The 7,479-nt window shown below is 43.8% G+C and overlaps 1 pseudogene; it reads right to left on the bottom strand.

The window, feature by feature from the left end:
- Positions 1–6,494: 6,494 nt before the first annotated feature.
- On the bottom strand, positions 6,495–6,821 carry LOC105986798 (annotated as a pseudogene).
- Positions 6,822–7,479: the final 658 nt, after the last annotated feature.

Genomic DNA, 7,479 nt, shown 5'->3' with positions numbered 1-7,479 from the left:
GGGTTGGGTGAGATTGGGAGGTTGTGGATGAGAAAAACTCTTGTGTTCCTCTTGTAGGCTGGCCTGAAGGTGGAGAGGTTTCATATCAGATGGTGATAGAGATTTACTGAGGAAGCAAAGTATCCAGTAACTAATCAAGATAAAGGGACAGGTAGAGTCTAGAAAGGTTGGGGAGCAGGAGAGCCAGAGCCCTGTTGTATGCAGAGGAAAGGTGAAAGCAGAGGAGCTTAGCTTAGCGTCAGCTGCGCGGTATGGAAAGAGTTAAACCGTCTGGGAATTCCTGTTTCCTATCACTTGTCAGCTAGCTTTGCTCAGTCTTATCAGCAGGGCTAGAGCCGGAGGGGAGAGGCTTTGAGAGCTTTTCTTTTCCAAGCTCTTCCCAGATCCAAAGCTCTCAACATTCTCCTTACCTTCTAAGGTCTCCTGGCTCACTCCACAGGGGAGAGTGAGGGTAGGGACCGGGAACCCAAACACATTTAATGGAGTAGAGTTTGAGTTACTAAATACAGCCCTGGGGGTGGTGGTGAGGCTGTAGAATCTCAGCAGTTAACCTTCTGAGGGAAATTGCCCCTCTCCCTTCCCCCCACTCCAGATTACTGCAAGGCCAGTCAGTCTTCTCATTTGATTTGCTTTTCTTCTTATTTTCACTCACTGTTCCCCCAACACTCTTCAATGTCTTCACCTTTTAGTTTCCATGATATATTTGTATGGTTATGTTTGAAACTCAAGTGAAGGACTTTTCTTTTAGGTTGGATTCATCTTGGTATAGCTACCCTACACCAATGTCGTCGTCATTGTCGTCATCGTTATCATCATCATCATCATTATCATCATCATCATCATCATTGGTGGTACTGGGGTTTTAATTCAGGGCTTCACATTTGTGAAGTAGGTGCTCTACCACTGGCCATACTTCTAACCCCCTACTTTTTTGTGTACTGGTTATTTTGAGCTAAAGTCTTGCTTCCTGCTGTTAAGGTGTGTGTCTCCACTAAGCTCTTCCTCTCTCTTATTTCCTAACTTAGCTGGGATGACAGGAGTACCCCACAACACCTAGGTTCATTCCTTACAATGGGTCTTTCCTGCCCAGACTAGCCAGAAACTGTGATCCTTTCACTCTCAACCTGTCAGGTAGTTAGAATGATAGACTTGTGCCCTGGCACCCAGTTAGTATGTCTGGGCTAAGCGACCTCAAATCATGATTTTTTTTTTTTTTCTGGTATCAGCCTTCCAAGTAGCTAGGATTACAGATGTGAGCTGCTGGCTTGTACTAGCCTTTCAGAGGCTATGGTTCTCAATTCTGTCAGCTCACACAACTAACTAAGCTACCCAGTTTCAGCCATCAGGGAAGGTGATAAGCCTCCTTTTTGTATCTCAATTCAAGTTACTGGTTTTAAAGATACTGCTTAGGAAAAGGCTTTAGGGAAGAGCCATCAAATCTTCCCAAATAGACTGTGCTGTAGAACCTGACATCAAACCAAGATCACTAACCTTTGGCTGTGGTTATGAAGATGGCTACTGCTTCATATTGTGTTTCTTTAATTACAATCTATGAAGGTATCCAAAAGGCTTTCCTTAGGAGAGAGAGTGAAGCCCCTTTCTGAAATCCAATGTATTCAGATTTGACCCTGAATCTCTTTGATTTGCTCTTCCAGTAACCTTGCTAAATATGGGAGTGAAGCTCACGTGATATTTTGCGATAGATAAGAGAATTTATGAAGGCAGATGTAAACATCGTAACTATAATTTTGTGAAGAGCATGAGTTACCTGTCTGGAAGGACAGCAGTGTGTTTCAGACATTCCAGGGAGCTAAGTTGCTAAAAGAGAGGGCAGAAGTGAGGACCTAAAGTGGCTATGAGTTCTAGAGTAGGGAATAAGGCTACAGTTTATAGAAGAGCATCAGTTTTAGTGATTCTGAGGAGTGCATGGCTGCAAGATTAGAACATGGGGCTAGAACTAAGATTTTTATTTGGCAAATGAGCCACAAATCCTCTGTTTTCCCAGGTCTAGACTCCAACAGTTGTGAACACCTCAGTCTGTGTGATGCCCCGTGGTCCTGCTGATGCTGTTACCTCTAGAATCCCTCTCCAAGCTTCCACCTGGCAAACATCTGTTCCCCCTCCAGTTTCATTGCTAGTTTTACATCCTCTAACAAATCTTCCCTACATCCTCCTCCCCTCTAGGTCCAAACTTTCCAGGTATTTTTCCCCACTGAGAACTTCTACTGCCCATACAGACTTGTGCCCAAATCATTTTATTACATAGAATTTTGATGGACTTGATCGCTGATTTTTTGCCCCCTATTTTAACCTTTCTAAATTCAAGTTTTCATATCTGTAGATGTAAATAATACATATGCAAGGATTTGACAGGAAATGAACGTAAAGCACTGCATTCATTATTGATTGCTGCATAACAAATTACCCCCAAACTGAATGGCTTAATCCAACAACAGACACTGTCTCCCAGTTTCTGTGGCTCAGGCATTTGTGAGCCCGGGCAGTTGGGCAGTCTTGGCTTCTTGGTTTCTCATGGCAATGCAACTAAGATGTTAACAGGAGGTCTAAGCTCTTCTTCTTGTTCTCCTTCTTTGGCTCTGAAATCAGGGTCTTGGGCTTGCTAGGCAGGCATTGTATTACTTGAGCCACACCTGCAGCCCTTCTTGCTGTAGATATTTTTTCAAATAGGATCGCGATTCCCTGCCTTCCTCCCCTCCCCCAACTGGGCTGGACAATGATCCTCCTATTTATACTTACCATCCAGTTGGGATGACAGACATGAACTGCCACATCCAGCTTTTTATTGGTTGAGATGAGGGTCTTTGACAACTTTTTGCCTGTGCTGCTCTGGAACGATAATCCTCCCAATCTCTGCCTTTTGAATGGCTAGAATTCTAGGTATGAGCTATCATGTCCTGCTGGCAGGCTGTACTTCTACAGTGGCTCAGACAGTTGGCTATAGGGAGGGGGTTTCAGTCCCTCCCCATGGTATCCTCCCCCAGGGAAGGGCTTCTTGACTGTCTTTAACTCGAGGCAGCTGGCTTTCGCTAGCGCTAGCATGATCCTAGGGAGAGCGAGGTGGAAGCTGCATTGTCATTCATGTCTTAACCTCAGAAGTTACACACCCTTATTCCCACAAATCCTATTAGTTACACTTGTCAGCCCTAATCAGTGCAGAAGGATTGTACAGGAGCACATGAATACCAGGAGGTAAGGCTCAGTGGAGTCTGGCTACCACAAGTACTTAGCTCAGTGCTTACCGAAAGCCTATCATAGATGCTCAGCAAGGAGTAGCTACTATTCTTACTAGTTTATAACATCAGTATTTCCATGAATCCCTTGAGGGCATAGACTATATATTTGGCCTGCTTGTATCTCAGTGGCCTAGATTACCATTGTGTGTACTGATAGGCCCCTACTAAATGTCAAATACATGAGTGGAGGCTTGGAGAGAATTAGTTTGGCGTCAGGTTCAGAGTTAGCAGAAGTACCCGCCCTCTTCCAGGGCTTGAACTCTGGGCCTAGGTGCTGTACCTGGGCAACTTTTGCTTACTGAGAGCATTCTACCACTTGAGCCACAGCACCATTTCCAGCTTTTTCTGAGATTAATTGGAGAAAAGAGTCTCACAGGTGTTCCTGCCTGGGCTGGCTTCAGATTGTGATCCTCAGATTTCAGCCTTCAGAGTAGGTAGGATTACAGGTGTGAGCCACCCGGACCTAGTGGGAGGTCATTCTTACCCAGACGTTAAGCAGGGTTCTGTAACTCAGTTCTGTGTCTGGAATTCCCCACTGCTAAAGAATCAAGATCTGAAGGTTTCTCCTATTTTGTTTTTGGAGTGAATGGCAAGGATGCTTGATAACAAAACTGCAGGCAGGGGAAGCTCTTACCATATTTTTTTCCTGGATGCCTTGATTTTTCAGTTTGGTAAGGTAGTGGTCCCATCACCATTATCTAAAGAGTGATTTCACTGCTGTTAAATCCCAGGGCCAAAGCAGACATGCAAAGCCCTCGATATTTTTGCTTGTACTCAAATTCCTACCTTGATGACTCCCTTTCCCTTCTACCAGGTACAATTTCCCTTTCGAGGAGACTCTGATGTACATTTTCTTAGAGTTCATTCAAAGGTGCACAGAGATTCATGTCATGCAGCCCTCCAAGCAGGACAGGGTCTGAGTCTGTGAGGTAATTGATACTCTGGGCAATATTGAGTTTCCAGACATCTAGTTCAAGCTGGAAGCTTTGTCCCCACCTCTTGGGCTTGAAAATTCACTGATCATCCCTTTCCCACAGACAGGGCCTTCTGTCCTTGCTGGTGGTGTGCTGTATGCCCCACGTTCCAAAAGGAATCCAGTCCCTTGCAGCTGCCTCTCCAGGAGTTGCAGAGACAAAGACCATGGAGAAGCAGGTGTTCTCCCAGAGATTCCCATGTGGATCACATTTCCACTGGTCAGGGGTTCCATTTCTCCCACAGTTCCTTGAAATCCCAAATAAGTGACTTTAAAGTCTGTCTGTTGTTGTTGATCATGAGGTTTGAACTCAGGGCCTGGACACTATTCCTAAACTTTTTTGCTCAAGGCTAGAGTTCTACCACTTTGAGCCACAGCACCACTTCTGGTTTTCTGATGGTTAATTGGAGATAAGAGTCTCACAGGGACTGTCCTTCACTGGCTGGATTTGGAACTGCAATCCTCAAATCTCAGCCTTCTGAGTAGTTAGGATTATAGTCATGAGCCACTAGAACCTGCCTCTTTCTCCCATTCTTAGAACTAGGATGAATAGGAAAAGAAGGAAAGTCCTTTTCTCTTTTTTGTGAATACAATTTTTTAAACTTTTAAAGTGGTTATTAAAAAGGTGATATATAGAAGGGTTACTGTTTCATTGAATACAATTAAAAAAATATATTATCTTTAAGTAGTGGTACACAGGGTTTCAATTCAACATGCCAGTTTGTTAGTATAATACATGCCTCTTCTGCTCAACGCTAGCACTCTACCACTTGAGCCACAGTGTCACTTCTGGCCTTTTCTGTTTATGTGGAACTGAGGAATCAAACCCAGAGCTTCATGCATGCTAGGCAAGCACTCTACCACTAAGCCACATTCCTAGCCCTTGCATAAACTTCTTTTATGACATTTATTTCACTTTCCATTAAGATTTAACTGGAAGGAAAACATTTTCAGTAGAGATAGCATGAAGAAATATGGCAAGTGGGAAAGTTGGAGCCTCTCAACCTAGATGCTTAACATCTGGGTAAAAATTGCCTCTCCTCTGAGCCTGTCACCAAACTAACCCTCTCCAAGCCTTCACTAATATATTCAGTGTTTAGTAAGGATCTACCAGCATACTCAGAGATCAAGGACATAGAACTGGGCAAATGTGACTTCATTAGTTTTCGAATTTTCCCTTCACAGAGCTGTGGAAAGAATGGTCATTCTTGTTCAAAACCCTAGCCAAAGTGGTCTCTTCGAGATGAAAACACAGAATAGAATTGTTGTTGTTTTTCTAAAAAAAAATCATTTTGGGGGGGGATTCAAATAAAAGAGTTGACTTAAACTGTATAAATAAGTTAAAATGCTTAATGACCAATTGCAATATTTTAAAAGATGCCAAAAAACACAGAATTTTGGGAAAGGAACTAGGAAAGAGCAGAAAGGACATGCTGGAAGGACAGCATGGAAGTCAAATTGAGGAAACAGGACTTTTAAGTGATTATTAGAAAAATCAACCATTGATCAACAAACCAATAAACAAAGGGGCATAGCAATTAGCTTTGGAAAGCTAGGCTATATTGGGTAACTGTGGGTTTTATGATTAGTAACCCTTGTTGTGCAATTAAGAGCATTGCTTTTGCATTGTTTCACTAAGTAAACAATCATTTAATAAGCACATGTTATATGCCAAGCTGTGATAGGTGTTGGGGACACAACACCTACGTAGCTTTATAGAGACATGAAACGTGGACTATGACTGTATACAGATGCCCAGTGCACAGGGGAGATGAAAAGGCATGACAATTAAAGTTCATGGAGTGCTTTATAAGCACCACAGCCCATGGTTACAGCAGATATATATTTTGAACCATATTTTAATCTTTGTTTCTTGGCACATATATATGTATATGTATGCACACACATATATAATTTATTTTCTTCAAATCAACGACTTTTATCCTCTGCCATACATGTTACAGAAACAGGAATGGAGCATGGATCAGGGATGTTAAAAAAAAAAGAAGAAGAAGCATCTGGGCGCTGGTGGCTCAGGCCTGTAATGCTAGCTACTCAGAAGGCTGAGATCTGAGGATCACGGTTCAAAGCCAGTCTGGGCAGGAAAGTCCATGAAACTCTTATCTCCAATTAACTACCAGAAAACTGAAGTGGTGCTGTGGCTCAAGTGGTAGAGCACTTACCTTGAGCTGAAGAGTTGAGGGACAGCACCCAGCCCCAGAGTTCTAGCCCCATGACCGACAAAAAAAAAAAAAAGGAAAAGGAAATTAAGAATCCAGGTTTATACTGTCACTCTGTTTACACATGTGGCAGTATGCCCCTATATCAGCACAGCAGCTGCCTTTCTCAGCTGCTTCTTTGCAGACGTAGCCCTGGACATTCTTGGCATAGTCCATAGGGCAGTAGGAGCAGCAGCTCTTCTTGCAGCCGGTGCATTTGCGTTCTTTGCACTTGCAGGCACCAGTGCAGGTACAGGGTTTTTCAGTGGTGCAGGAGCAGCTGGGGTCCACAGCAAGCAAGAGCAGTGGCGGGAATGTAGAGACAGATGCGCTTGGAGCAGCTTGATTTTGGATTGGAGGAGGTGTGGACCACATATTTACTTGAAAAATGCATTTTAAGTAGGTCTTACTAGTCTGCATAGGTATACAATTATTCTCCCCCTCCCCCATTTTACTAATGAGGAGCCTGAGGCCCGAAGAGGTTAAGTTCTTGCTTGGTGTCCCAAAACGAGGGGATGAGGATTGGAACTCAGGAAGTTCTGTAAACTACTACAGAATACTGCCCCCTTTGATAAGTACATGAGTAACCAGGCCAGAAAGTGAAACACACACCCAGGGTGACTGAAACAAATTGCTATATAGAAGTCCCAACCTCTGGTGAAGGAAGGGGATGGTGGGAAGGGCAGACTCCTGGGAGAGGAGAGCATTTGAGTTGGGTCTTACAATGTGGATGAGATTTCCACCAATGATCACAAGGGAGACGACAGAGGACAGCACTCCAAATGAAAAATGAAGGGTATATTCAGAAGACTTTAACAATTCCAGTTTGCTGGAATGGGTGGCAAAGAGTCAGGAGCAAGGCTCCTGACGCTGTTAGGTACCAGCAAGTTGTCTGACGGTCTTGTTAAAATGCAGCTTCTAACCAAGGAGGCCCACAGAGTCTGCCCCCGCTGATGCCAAAACTTCTGGTCTTGGACTGTACAGAGCGGAGGGTCTTTGCTTTCCTGCTCAGCTGTGTGGACTTGACTTGGTA

Source organism: Dipodomys ordii, unplaced genomic scaffold (assembly GCF_000151885.1).
Source record: "Dipodomys ordii isolate 6190 unplaced genomic scaffold, Dord_2.0 Scaffold37, whole genome shotgun sequence".
Taxonomy (NCBI): Eukaryota; Metazoa; Chordata; class Mammalia; order Rodentia; family Heteromyidae; genus Dipodomys; species Dipodomys ordii.
This window is presented reverse-complemented; position numbering and strand designations above follow the sequence as displayed.